Raw genomic sequence first — 14,593 nt, 5'->3', positions numbered from 1 at the left:
AAAAGTTCAGCTGTGGCTGTGGGTTTAGGCTCATCTAAAGGACTGCATTTATTTTGATCTTATTCAGAATATTTCAGTTATTTTTAAAAAAATTATTTTAACTTAACGTTATACTTTTGTTCCTATTTGCTAATATGTTTTGAAAAATAAAAATCCTGTTTAATGCAAGAAAAGTTTTTTTTTTTAACCCAGATATCTCAAAGAGACATTTTAGAGCTGTAATTGCTATACCTTGATACCGTGATATTTTGACTCAAGGTTATCATACAGTCAGAATCTCATACCGGCACATGCTAGTCTCTGCTGACTTAATTTCTTGTTGAGGGAGACAAATTATTCCTGCCCCCCGCCCCCCAAAACCCTGTAAGCAAATTTTGTTTTATGGGAGTCAGTTGGATTGGAATCAATTCACGCAAATGGTTCACAATTTAGTACATCATTCAGTCTGCTCCTTTACGTCTCATTTCCTGTCTAGCTCTTTTTCTATGCAAAATGATGGGATGGGATGAGTTTTGCACACCCTGCGAGAAGTCAACAAATCTCAAAAGCATTGGACACATTAATAGAAATGCTATTTTACATCCTTAGTGGGCTAAAAGTGTCAGCGTGCCTGTGAGTTTGCCCGTAGCGGTTAAGAATGGAAACATTTGTTAATGCATTAATGAATGTGGTACATCTGTGCCACTCTTGCCACAACTCCATTTAGTAAAAATCCATCTAGACAGCTTTTCAATGAGTTTTAACCCTGAGATGCATAAGTGGGTCAGAAATTATCCAGTGAAGTTGTTTTCTTGAAATATCTTCGTAATGAAAAATTGCTATCATTTCTTATTCCAGGTATTCCTCAAAAACATGTTTTTGATATAATGCCATTCACCTTTTTACCTTATATATTTGAAGAAATTGTAGGTTTTCTACCTCTACCGCAAGCTACTATCAGTGGGTAAAAAAAATCACCAACATGCATTTTCTATGGAATCCATTGGGAACCTTTGATTCTTATCAACTTTGGGTGTCAGGAAAAAATTAACTGTTGACCACACCGACTAGGTACAGTGGGGCAAATAAGTATTTAGTCAACAACCAATTTTGCAAGTTCTCCTACTTGAAAAGATTACAGAGGCCTGTAATTGTCAACATGGGTAAACCTCAAAATACCAGCAGCAGTGTGTGAAAAGCCTGTGAAGAGTTACAGAAAATGTTTGGCCTCTGTTATTGCCAACAAAGGGGACATAACAAAGTATTGAGATAAGTATTTGATCAATACCAAAAGTTTATTTCCAACCATGATTTGCAAATAAATTCTTTAAAAATCAAACACAATGTGATTTTTATGTCCCCCCCCCCCCCCCGCCCCCCACATTCTGTCTCTCATGGTTGAGGTTTACCCATGTTGACAATTACAGGCCTCTGTAATATTTGCACAATTAGTGGTTGACCAAATACTTATTTGCCCCACTGTATGTTTCCTTATCCAAGGTGTCATGGCTGCTGAATACACAGCTGAAATTGTCCTACAGATGCTGAATGATGGAGAGGTAGTAACATGGTTGGACTCAGAGTCTAACATTTCTGATGATGAGGACCCAGACTATTGTCCAGGTGGCAGTGACAGTCATTCCCTGGAAATCCAACTGAACAGGATCAATTTGACTCACAAGATTCCACATACAGTATGTGTCCTCTGGCAAAGAAAGTGTGCAAATCATGGCCAACCAAATGAGTTGGTAGGGCTCTTACTGAAACGAGTTACCACCCCAAAAGGGCAGAACACAGAGCCACAATATCCTCACAAGTCTATCAGGGTCTGCACAAGGGCTTAGCACCACTGTCTCACCCAAAAAACGCATGACAACTCTTCAACACTGATGATATAATACAAGAGGGGATCAAGTCTATTGCTGTTCTGAGTACTGTATTGGCTTGAATATATATACTGTATATTGGCCCCTGATTATAAGAAGACAACCCCGTCTTTTTCAAGACTCAAGTTTGAAAAAAAAAAAGACTTTTTGAACGCCAAATTAATTTTTATACAGAAAATTATTACAGTACATCGGAAACAAATGATTATAACAATATATTTGAGAGAAAAAGCATGTTATTTTACTTCATTCAAATCTTAATATCTGAACATTAAAATATGTAAATGAAAGTGCAATCACATTCGTAAATGAATGGCTTCTGGTTTTTGAAATGTAAATAAACCAATCTATTGTGATAAAACAACAAAATTGCAATAACTGCATTAACTATCAAAATGAAGTCTGACTGTAACTGTAGTATTGAAACAAATCTGAATAAGGAAAAACATTGCAATAATATAATGCAAACTGGTTAAACTTGAGAGTAGCTGAGATCTATCATAACAGAACATCGCTTCCATTATATATGGCGCCATCTAGCGTCGTGAATTAGTATAACGTCTAGACCGCAAATATAAGACGACCCCCACTATTTCAGTCTTATTTCAATGCAAAAAACACCGTCTTATATTCAGGCCAAAACGGTCTTTTTTTTTTTTTTTTTTTCAAAAATGGTAAGTGAAAAATAAAGATATTTTAAAACACAAAATCATTCTTGTGTGGCCCTAAATATAATACTTACTTAATCACTTATTCAAGTGATTATTCTTCACCAAAATGGCATAAAAATACATTGATTCTAGTATGGGTCATTTTTGACCCACTTATGGAAGAGTGTAGGGTCCAGTCACTTGTGCATCTAAGGGTTAAGTTCAATACAGACAAACACACATTTCTTTCCCCTTTTAAGTATGAATGATCCCATCAACCTCCACTCAAACAGCACGGGCAGCGCATTTTCCTACTTGAATGTCAATGTGAGGCAGTAAGTACACTAATGGCTTTGCTAATAGTGCGAGACTTGCAATAGAGCCAAACCGATGTCCTCGTGTAGCACACTTTCTGCTTATGAGGGAGACCATTTTGCCTTTAGTCAACCGATTCTGAAATCAAATACCTTCATAGTAATTTGGGAGCGGGGACCTTTCACGATTTTAGTTGCTCCTTTCTGTGTGGTAGATGTAAAAACAATAACAGCATGGTAATAATACTGGGCTCATTGTTGCAATAAATAAGCTCGCTGCTTTCTTTGCTTTTAATGTGTGGGCGGCTTGTACTGTATGTGTGGTCATGTGAAACGACAGCTGGGTATCTATTCTTAAATTTAATATAAATAAATATATATATATATATATAAAACATGGGTAACGGAAATTATCATTAAACAATAGAAAATATGACAAATACAATGTGATAATTATGCAGTCGCAGTCCTAGAGGTGTGAAAAAAAAGCAACTGATTTATTTTGGCTTCCTGCATGATTCAGATAAGAAGATAAAAATATCACAAGGTATCTCCAAAAGATAGGAGAGACAAATGTCATGAAAATCACTGGGGAAAATACAGTTTCTTGGGCAGGGAACTTTTCTATGATTAAAAAACATTATCGCCATCTACAGTGGGGCAAATAAGTATTTAGTCAACCACTAATTGTGCAAGTTCTCCCACTTGAAAATATTAGAAAGGCCTGTAATTGTCAACATGGGTAAACCTCAACCTCAAGAGACAGAATGTGGGAAAAAAAAAAGAAAATCACACTGTTTGATTTTTAAATAATTTATTTGCTAAACATGGTGGAAAATAAGTATTTGGTCAATACCAAAAGTTCATCTCAATACTTTGTTATCTACCCTTTGTTGGCAATAACAGAGGCCAAACGTTTTCTGTAACTCATCACAAGCTTTTCACACATTGTTGCTGGTATTTTGGCCCATTCCTCCATGCAGATCTCCTCTAGAGCAGTGATGTTTTGGGGCTGTCGTTGGGCAACACGGACTTTCAACTCCCTCCACAGATTTTTTTTCTATGGGGTGGAGATCTGGAGACTGGCAAGGCCACTCCAGGACCTTGAAATGCTTCTTACAAAGTCACTCCTTTGTTGCCCTGACTGTGTGTTTGGGATCATTGTCATGCAGAAAGACCCAGCCACGTCTCATCTTCAATGCCCTTGCTGATGGAAGGAGATTTTCACTTAAACTCTCTCGATATATGGCCCCATTCATTCTTTTCTTTACACAGATCAGTCGTCCTGGTCCCTTTGCAGAAAAACCGCCCCAAAGCATGATGTTTCCACCCCGATGCTTCACAGTGGGTATGGTGCAATTCAGTATTCTTTTTCCTCCAAACAAGAGAACCTGTGTTTCTACCAAAAAGTTCTATTTTGGTTTCATCTGACCATAACACATTCTCCCAGTCCTCTTCTGGATCATCCAAATGCTCTCTAGCAAACCACAGACTGGCCTGGACGTCTACTGGCTTCAGCAGGGGGACACGTCTGGCAGTGCAGGATTTGAGTCCCTGGCGGCGCATTATGTTACTGATAGTAGCCCTGTGGTCCCAGCTCTCTGTAGGTCATTCACTAGGTCCCCCTGTGTGGTTCTGGGATTTTTGCTCACCGTTCTTGTTATCATTTTGACGCCACGGGGTGAGATCTCACATGGAGCCCCAGATCGAGGAAGATTATCAATGGTCTTGTATGTCTCCATTTTCTAATAATTGCTCCCACAATTGATTTCTTTACACAAAGCGTTTTACCTATTGCAGATTCAGTCTTCCCAGCCTGGTGCAGGTCTACGATTTTGTCTCTGGTGTCCTTCGACAGGTCTTTGGTCTTGGCAATAGTGGAGTTTGGAGTGTGACTGACTGAGGTTTTGGACAGGTGTGTTTTATACTGATAATGAGTTAAAACAGGTGCCATTAATACAGGTAACGAGTGGAGCCTCGTTAGACCTCGTTAGAAGTTAAACCTCTTTGACAGCCAGAAATCTTGCTTGTTTGTAGGTGACCAAATACTTATTTTCCACCCTAATTTGGAAATAAATTCTTTAAAAATCAAACAATGTGATTTTCTGTTTTTTTCCACATTCTGTCTCTCATGGTTGAGTTTTACCCATGTTGACAATTACAGGCCTCTCTAATCTTTTCAAGTAGGAGAACTTGCACAATTGGTGGTTGACTAAATACTTGTTGATAACTCAGCTACCTTCAAGTTTAACCAGTTTGCATTATTTTATTGCAATGTTTTTCCTTATTCAGATTTGTTTCAGTGCAATGCAGTTATTGCAAATTTGTTTTTTTATCACAATAGATTGGGATATTTACATTTCAAAAACCAGAAGCAATTCACTTACGAATGTGATTGCACTTTACATATTTAAATGTTCAGATATTAAGACTTGAATGAGGCAAAATAACATACTTTTTCGCTCAAATATATTGTTATAATCATTTGTTTCAGATGTACTGTAATAATTTTCTGTGTAAAAATTAATTTGGTGTTCAAAAAGTCTTTTTTTCAAACTTGAGTCTTGAAAAAGAGGGGGTCGGCTTATAATCAGGGTAGTCTTATTTTTGGGCCATTACGGTAATTCATACATTTCATGTTTATTGTATTAATAATAAACAATAATAAAAAAAAAAAAATAATAATAATAAAAAGTGATAAATTAATTCATATAATAAAAAAAAAAAAGAATCGAGAAGTTAAAACATTAATGTAAACTTATACATTTTTTAACTAAATTTTTTGACCATGCCTTTTTTTGGGCCTTTCTTATAAGAATTGGAATCGAGAATTGTTCGGCCGTGGCAGAGATGGTAGCTTGGGTTGCCCAGGGACCAAAGGGTCAGCGATTCGATTCCCGGTTACAACTGCCCACTGTCGAAGTGCCCTTGGGCAAGGCACTGAACCCTAACTTGCCCCCAATGGGTCGGCAGCGCCTTGCATGGAAGCAGCACCATTGGTATGTAAATGCGTACATGAAAGGGTAAATGTGTGCTAATGTAAAGCGCTTTGGGCATTGTAACAATGTAGGTAAAGCGCTATATAAGAACTGTCCATCTCCAATAATTTTAGGATATTCTACAAAAGAACCAATAACACAAAAAACAAGCTTTTTTCATCCTTCTGCTGTGAATTGGAATGGGTTAATCACTAGTAGACATCCAATTCATCTGAAGTTGGAAGGATGGCAGCGAATGAACGAATATTCATTCAGGAAAGGAATATTTGGATTTGACTTCTATGGCTGTCAGTGGCAGCGAATTCCAGGCAACGAGACTGGCTGTGAATGCTCTGGTTTAAGTGCGATTGATCTAACAGACACGATTCCGAAAGAAGATTTTGGAAGCAACCTGTTGGTTCCCTTATTAAAAAATTTTTAAAACAGTGACACTTTTTAAAACGATATATCGATTCTTGGTGGGAGCATATCCATAACCTTTTGGACTACAAAGTATCGCGATATATAACCTTTTCGATATACCTCTATAGTCACTAATAATTTACACACACAAACAGATGAAATTCCACAGTTAGGGGAGGGGGGTCACATATGCAAAGTTTTTGGTTAGTCTCAAACCCTCATCTTGAATATTTTTGAAATAGTCGTTTATTTAAACCTGAGAGGCTTTTTATACAATTTTTGTAACTAAGGCAAGAAACATTAAAAGCATCTAATAGCTTGGTGGATTTGTGGGATTTTCCACAGAGGTTGTTGGTGTGTTTTGCTTTTTAAGACAGTTTACAATATTATTTGCACGTTTTACTGACTGACTATGCCATTTCTGTTTGTTATTTATAATGTTTTGTGTTTGTCACTGAATAAACAGGTCAGTTTCTTGTTACCAACCGTTGTGTGTTATTCAAACTCACCTAATTCAGCTGGCTAGTTGTTATCAAGAGTACTAAAACCTTTTTCAACATGAGTCTGACAACTAAGTAAGGAGGCTAAATAACTTTAAACTTTAACACATGCTCAGATAGGTCGGTATTGGCCAGTATCGGTATCGGATTGGAAGTGCAAAACAATATCGGTATCGGATCGGAAGTGCAAAAACCTGGATCGGGACATCCCTACTTTCAATACAGTGATTATCGTCGACCACGGAACCCAAAAAACAAAATAACGTTTTTCGTGAGAACTGGTGATTAATTTATTCATTAATGATCTCATTACATTATAAAAGGTTGTACTGTGTAGCAGATTTACAGTCTTTCCCACAATCAATCACACAATTAAATAATCCCATAAGGTTGGTGGCACAGTGACAGGCGCCCATCCTTTAGCACTTTCATTACCTGCCACAGCACACACACACACCATGTTCTTTGCACATTTAATCAACTGGGTAAGTGTACCGTGCGTTGGGCTGCTCTCGCTAGATAAGATTATTCTTGAGCTGTAGGACTGTGAGTCAATAGGGCTACCAGCAGTGTAATTAGTAGGAGTGTACATGACAGGAGGATGGAGTCGAAAGAAAGGACAAAACCAACACGACAAGAAAGAGTAGGCATATGGGTAGTGATAAATGCCATTTCAAAAGTTATTGGTGCAAGCAGTTTCAACAAGATAATATCAGCCAATCTTGTGACATCTGCTGGCTATGCACTTGCAATGCCTTCACTTTGTATTCCAGATAGACCTGGATTGAAAAATGGCTCGCAATAGCAGAGATCCAATGTGCCAAAATCAAGTTAGTTACTGATTTTGACATGAAGGTCACAGCAGTGTGTTGTGACTTTCAGAACCAGCGCACACCTGCTGCAGGCTGTGAGTGCGACAAGAGAATAGTGTTGTAACATGACGTTGTTTGTGTGTGTTCACACATTAATGTTCATGTCTTTTCTCACTTGCACTTTAACACAAATTCTGTCATTTTCAGTTCTAAGTACAGTATGTTATTAACTGTACGCATCAAGGATTCATATGGTGTGTGTTTGGTGAAATTGATTTATGACACATTTAGTGGAAAATATGGATGTGCGAACGTAAATTGGGTTTTAGAATATTAGCACCCTAAAGCTAAATATGTTTCGCTTAAGTTGAGATTTTTTTTTTTTTTTTTTTAAGTTTAGATAAAATGAATTTTACAATTCATGCAATCTGCAGTTTTCTAGCAAAAACTGCTAAACGCAACACCACACTACTGGAAACAAATAGTTGTACGAGACCAGAAAAGACCGAGACAAAAACAAGACCATGACCTTTGGGAATCGAAATGAATTCAAGACCAAGACATACCAGAGGTCATACCAGGCCATTTGGGGGCCCTAAGCAAAATAATGCAAAGGGCCGATATTTTTGGCCCACCATTTCGTCACAATGTACTGTGAAACCCATACATGCAATCCAACCCATACGTCCATATTTTGTATATTAATCAGATTTTGTTGCACTGCATACTTCAAACTTCTCACCCCACACCCCAAATTATTGTCAGTACTTACAGTAGCTAGCGCCAAACCTTTTTCTAAAAGAGGAAAGAAAGAAGTTAAGGAAGAACTTTCATTTTTTTAAGCTTGTAATCAAGTATCAAAACTCACAAAAGTCAAATAAAGCAAACTGTAGTAAACAAAATAGAATATGAATTAAACAATTGCCAAATTGGGGGCCCCCTAGTGGTCAGGGGCCCTAAGCAGCTGCATAGTCTGCGTATAGGCTGGGCCGGCCCTGCCAGAGGTACCCCAAATAGTGTTTCAGCAAACTCCATTACAAAAACCGGCAAGAAATAGTTCAACAATGTCTTGTATAAGTAGCCCCTAAACGGACATCGACAGAAATAAAATACATTTAAACAATCTGGTGCGCACCAGAAACATAGCATTGTATACAGTAGCATTTAAGAAAGCGGACTTTTGTTATGCAAATTAGCCAATAAGGTACCGCACAAATGCTCCTTTTAGACCGTGACGTCGCCATCGTAACGCAGAAGTGGGTCATTATAGACATGCCCTCGCATACATTCCATGTTATTTCTGCTCGTTTTCTCCGGTAATCTTTCAAAAAAGAAGATGCCGATCAAACACTGCTGCTACGAAAGTTGTAGAAAACGACTCTAGACATTACGACATATAAAGGATGTTTTCTTCATACTTTCCCGAAACCAAAAACTATGAGGAAAAAATGTGAAAAACGATTCAACTTGCGCGGACGTCCAAAAGACCAGTTTAACTCCAGCAAGGTGAAGCCATTTACATTTCATATGCAGTAAACATTTTGTTGGGGGCCGTGGTCCTACAGAGGACGAGGAGGTAAGCCATTTTATATATATATTTTTATACTTATTTTTTAGCGTGGCATTTTGCCGTGCTGCTTCTGTCTGACAATGAATGACCTGAAAAAAATTAAAATGGTATCTGATTGCCACTATTACCTTTTCTGTTGTAAAGAAAAAACAACTTTAGTAAAGGGGAAGTGTAAATAAAGTATAGAATTAGGATTTGTTATGAGTGAAAAAATTAGTGCCGTCAAATTTATCGCGTTAACAGGCGGTAATTCATTTTTTTAAATTAAGCACGTTAAAATATTTGACGCATTTAATGCATGCGCGGAATGACCCGCTCGTGCATTGCCTCAAACAGATTACAATGACGCCGTTTTTTTCACGTTGAGCGCTAAGAGGCAGAGAAAGTCGAGTGGACACAGGCGTTCATTGGACCGCGCAGTTTATTGGCATAAGCTTCGGCAACTCCTTCACAACAAACATAAGTATCATTTAGTGAAAGCACAACAAAAATAATATTCCTATCTCTCAAAAAAAGTAATGTTTACAAAAAGAAATAGCGATGCAAAATACACATAAAACTTACTCAGACTTTGGTCAAACTCTATTCAAACAATTCGTTTAGCTCAACAAATACACTGGATGGCAATATTTAGTCACAATTTACAAACTATCAGAGGTCTCGTACGTTGTGAAGCAAGCACTCAAATGGCGTGGATTGACCGGTAAACAGGGAACTACAGCGTCAGTCGAGGGACAAAACACACTCATTGGCTTGATTCCTAAGTCATTCAAAACTCTCCATTGACACCTTGTGGTGTATTTCAATCACTACCTTATGTAGTTAAAGGCACTGTAGAAGAACGGCAGAGAGCCTGTGTGGCGAGCTACTAGTTGGTTCTTTAATTGAAAATTTTACAAATTTTATTAAAACGAAAACATTAAGAGGGGTTTTAATATAAAATTACAATAACTTATACTAGCATTTACCTTTTAGAGATGGTCTGAATTGCAATTAATTATGATTAGTTAATTTTTAAGCTGTAAACTCGATTAAAATTTTTCATCGTTTGACAGCCCTAGAAAAAAATTAAAAGTGTGCGTTGGCTGTCACTGAGTAGCAGGTAGTAGTAGGTTGACTCATTCCCACAAAAAACGACTAAATATACCTATAAACTAAATTACGAATGCATTAAAAAACCTTAGCCCAAACAAAAACTTAGCTTACGTTGGTCTTAACAGGGAGCAGTTGGATTCAGCCATGTAAAATGAGGCAGACCAGAGGGCAGTGTTCTCACCCTAATCTATAAAACTAAACGTAAACACTTTCAAAATAAACCATTACAATGCCACTTTAATTAAACTCGAAGCAACAAAATTTTATTCGAATATTTTTTTCTTAACGAATACTCGAGTTAATCGATTAATCGTTGCAGCACTAAACCAGAGGATATAATATATAGGAAAAACAGGGCTGGTGATAAAGGACAGCTTGTTAAAACAGAAGAATGCCATTGTCAGTCGCGTGAGAAAAAGGTGTCGATAAAAAAGCTAAGGCTAAGCTAAGGTCGGCTGTTTTTTTTCGTCTTTTTCAGCCCTCGACACTCAAGCCATCTCTAAATGAACATTTTTATGTACTCCCACATCTTTGCAAGTGAATTTGGCACCAGGCACATCATTTTCATAGAGAATTGGTAGGTTTAGCTTTGTAAACATCTCCTTTATGCACGATTTCCATTCATTTCCTATTGGGGACAAACGTTGGCGTGTCCTACCTTAGCAACAACAGCAAACGTCATGAATATTAATGAGCGGAAGTGACGTGTTGCTTGCGCCATTACAAAGAATTTCGGAATTTCATTATCTACAGATTGTATTACCGTCAAAGACAGAGAATCTGGAGAAATCCCTGCATGTTAGCAACAAAGCCGGAAAATCAATATTGAATGCTAGTGACCTTCGATCCCTTTGGGGGTACTGGATCAAAATCCAAAATCATTGTGTAAGGATATTGCCACGTGGTACACTAAAACTTCATAAAAACCAATGTCAGACAATATAATTTGACAGTGACCTCCATCACCTCCAGTCAAAATTAAACATTTATTGCCATCAATGGCAGCAAATGAGTTATGGTAATTTTATGGTCCATTTTTTTAGAGTGTATAGCAAAAGCAGTCACCTTCAGAGATACTGAAGGGGCTAACGCACACACGGCTGTGGCAGGAAGTTGGCTGAAGGTGCGGATGCATAATAATAAGTAGGGAAGTGAAAGTTAAGCAAAAAAAAAAAAAACTTGTGCTTTAAGAGACTTCCATATAATCAATTTATGAAACGACTTAATTTTTTATATCAAGAAAAGGCAAAGGAAGAACATGAGACCTGAAGAATGTATTGTGATGGAAGAGGCACTGGGTGATGTGCCAGCCAGAACAAAGAGATGGCATGTAGGGAGAGAATGGATGAAAGAAATGACAGACTTGATGGGGCAGAAAATAAATCAGACAGACAGCAGGGAAGAGAACAGGCACAATAATGAAGAGAAGAACTGATACAATGAGGTGGAGGAGTTCTGAGAAGCTTGACAAAGTGGCAAAAACTACTGAGGTAGTACAACTGGGCATGCCCACACTCTTGCTTGATAGTCGTAACGGGTCAGTTCCCAGTTTCAAGATATACTGCAGTTCTAAAAAGGTCAGTTAATTCACTGTTTGAGCTTTGTTTGTCTGCACCAAGTAATAATCTCAGAGGCTCTTTTGAGAACCAGATCACATTTAGTGGTCCTTCTAAAAAAAAAAAAAAGCATATTGTGATAAAGTTTGTTATTTTCTGTAATGTAATGATAAACATTAGACTTTCATGTATTTTAGATTCATTAGACACAACTGAAGTAGTCCTAGCCCAGGGTCCCCCCGAGATTGATACATCTAAATTTAAGACTTTTAAGACCTTTTTTAATACCATTTCAACTGAAAATTAATACTTTTCTCGCACCCATTATTTAGATAATATTGAATCGTATTAAACAAAGCACTGAACATCAAATTCTACCTCAATTACTAAGCGTGTTTGAAAAAAAATGCACATTTATTGAAAATACAATTAAAACACATTTAAAGTAATATTATAAACTCTTTCAGATTATTTTTCCCCAGGAAAAAAAATATTTTACACCATTTTTGTCAAGCAACTTAAGAAAATACATTTGCAATACAAAAGGTTACTCTTTTAAGAGGACCTAGTCAAGGTGGTAGGTGATTGTCAAGCTGACCACCTAAACTGTAAAATACTTGGGAAAATCTTGCAATTGACAGTGAAAGTTTAAAAAACAGCCACTAAATGGCAGTAGTTTACCATTAATTACCACAAAATAAAAAAGCTACACATGACCATTGCCCTTGGTAATTGTTTCTTTCTAATCACATTACAAAAAGTATAAAAAACACATGTTAATCCTTTGTTAGCTATTGAATACATTTCTTTTAATCATATATAGAAAATCCATATTCTTATTCAATCAAGAAAAACATTTAAATACACCGGGAGATGTTTTACTATCACCACCATTATAATTTGCCTATCACCATGCCATGTTATTCAGATTAACGTTACTCCGCACTCATTCCAATAATAGACAGGGTCAACCGTGTTGTGTATCTCAGTGTGATGGTGTATGATCTCTGTTTATCCATGCTAAGGCTAGTGCACCTGCCAAGACCCCAGTGAACATGGCTAACTCTTGAGTTAAAACGGCGAAATTCACATTCATTCGAAAGGCTAACCGTTATTATTGCATCTAACACATTTTAATTGGGGAAATTGGCAACTTACTTTGAAATGTTTAAGCAGGTCCACTGCCTTTGCATGACCCATAAACTGCGACCCAAAGTATCTGAATGTGACTTGGTCGCCGATCCAATATGAATATCACATGAAGGTTCAACTGTTTGGACTTGGTTGTCTTGTTGAGGCTTTCGTCGAACATAACAACGAAGGCATCTGATCAGTTCCTTGCGTTAGCACACAGTACTGTGCGATTGCCTGCTGTTGTGATGTTGATGCTAATGGCGCGCACGCACGAGGTGCATTTTGATTTGTAGTGCAGTGCAACGTAAACATTCTACGCGTCATCTTCGTTATGGATTTAAAAAAAAAAACTTTGTCACGGATATAATTTAGGTTGCACTGATGTTCTTGAAAATTAAAACCACGGTGAAAAAAATTCCAGACTTACAATAGCTAATTTAATACTTTTAATACCTTTAATGATGGAAAACTAAATTCAATACTTTTTTTAAATACTTTTAATAACCCGCGGGTACCCTGTAGCCTTTTATTGTTTTAATATTGATGATTTTGGCAAAAAAAGTCCAGAAAAAACAAAAATCATGAAAATGTACTCTAAAGAAGCTACTAACGTAATCATCTAAATCAACGAATTAACTCAAAACCCCTACGAACGATTCCCAAGGCTTTTAAAAACTCCCAGCCTGGTTCATTACTCAAAACCGCAATCATGGGCAAGACTGCCGACCTGACTGCTGTCCAGCAAGCCATCATTGACACCCTCAAGCAAGAGGCTAAGACACAGAAAAAAATTTCTGAACGAACAGGGTGTTCCCAGAGTGCTGTATCAAGGCACCTCAGCGGGAAAGGAAAAGTGTGGCAGGAAACGCTGCACAACCAGAAGAGGGGACCGCACCCTGAGAAAGATTGTGGAGAAGGGCCGATTCCGGACCTTGGGGGACCTGCAGAAACAGTGGAATGAGTCTGGAGTAGAAACATCCAGAGCCAACATGCACAGGTGTGAGCTGGAGCCACTTTTGAACCTGAAACAGCGGCAGAAGCGCCCGACCTGGGCTACAGAGAAGCAGCACTGGACTGTTGCTCAGTGGTCCAAAGTACTTTTTTCAGATGAAAGCAAATTTTGCATGTCATTCGGACTGGGGAGAAGGAAAATGCCAAAATGCCTGAAGTCCAGTGTCAAGTACCCACAGTCAGTGATGGTCTGGGGTGCCATGTCAGCTGCTGTTGTTGGTCTACTGTCTTTTATCAAGGGCAGGGTCAATGCAGCTAGCTTGCTGTCAGGAGATTTTGGAGCACTTCATGCTTCCATCTGCTGAAAAGCTTTATGGAGATGAAGATTTCATTTTTCAGCACGACCTGGCACCTGCTCAGAGTGCCAAAACCACTGGTAAATGGTTTACTGACCATGGCATTACTGTGCTCAATTGGCCTGCCAACTCTCCTGACCTGAACCCCATAGAGAATATGTGGGATATTGTAAAGACTAAGTTGAGGGACACCAGACCAAACACTGTGGATGAGCTTAAGGCCGCTATCGAAGCATCCTGGGCCTCCATAACACCTCAGCAGTGCCACAGGCTAATTGCCTCTATGCCACGTAGCATTGAAGCAGTCATTTCTGCAAAAGGATTCCCGACCAAGTATTGAGTGCATAGCTGATATCATTAAATGAAGGTTGACATTTTTTGTATTAAAA

The 14,593-nt window shown here is 38.0% G+C and overlaps 1 protein-coding gene across 1 annotated transcript in view; it reads right to left on the bottom strand.

Moving 5' to 3' along the window:
- LOC130920882 (cytoplasmic phosphatidylinositol transfer protein 1-like) overlaps positions 1-14,593 on the bottom strand; it is a 131,163-nt gene that overhangs the window by 51,010 nt on the left and 65,560 nt on the right. The window lies entirely within an intron of this gene.

The sequence above is a fragment of the Corythoichthys intestinalis genome, chromosome 8 (assembly GCF_030265065.1).
Source record: "Corythoichthys intestinalis isolate RoL2023-P3 chromosome 8, ASM3026506v1, whole genome shotgun sequence".
Lineage (NCBI taxonomy): Eukaryota > Metazoa > Chordata > Actinopteri > Syngnathiformes > Syngnathidae > Corythoichthys > Corythoichthys intestinalis.
The sequence above is the reverse complement of the archived record's forward strand: the minus strand, read 5'-3'. Positions and strand labels throughout refer to the sequence as shown.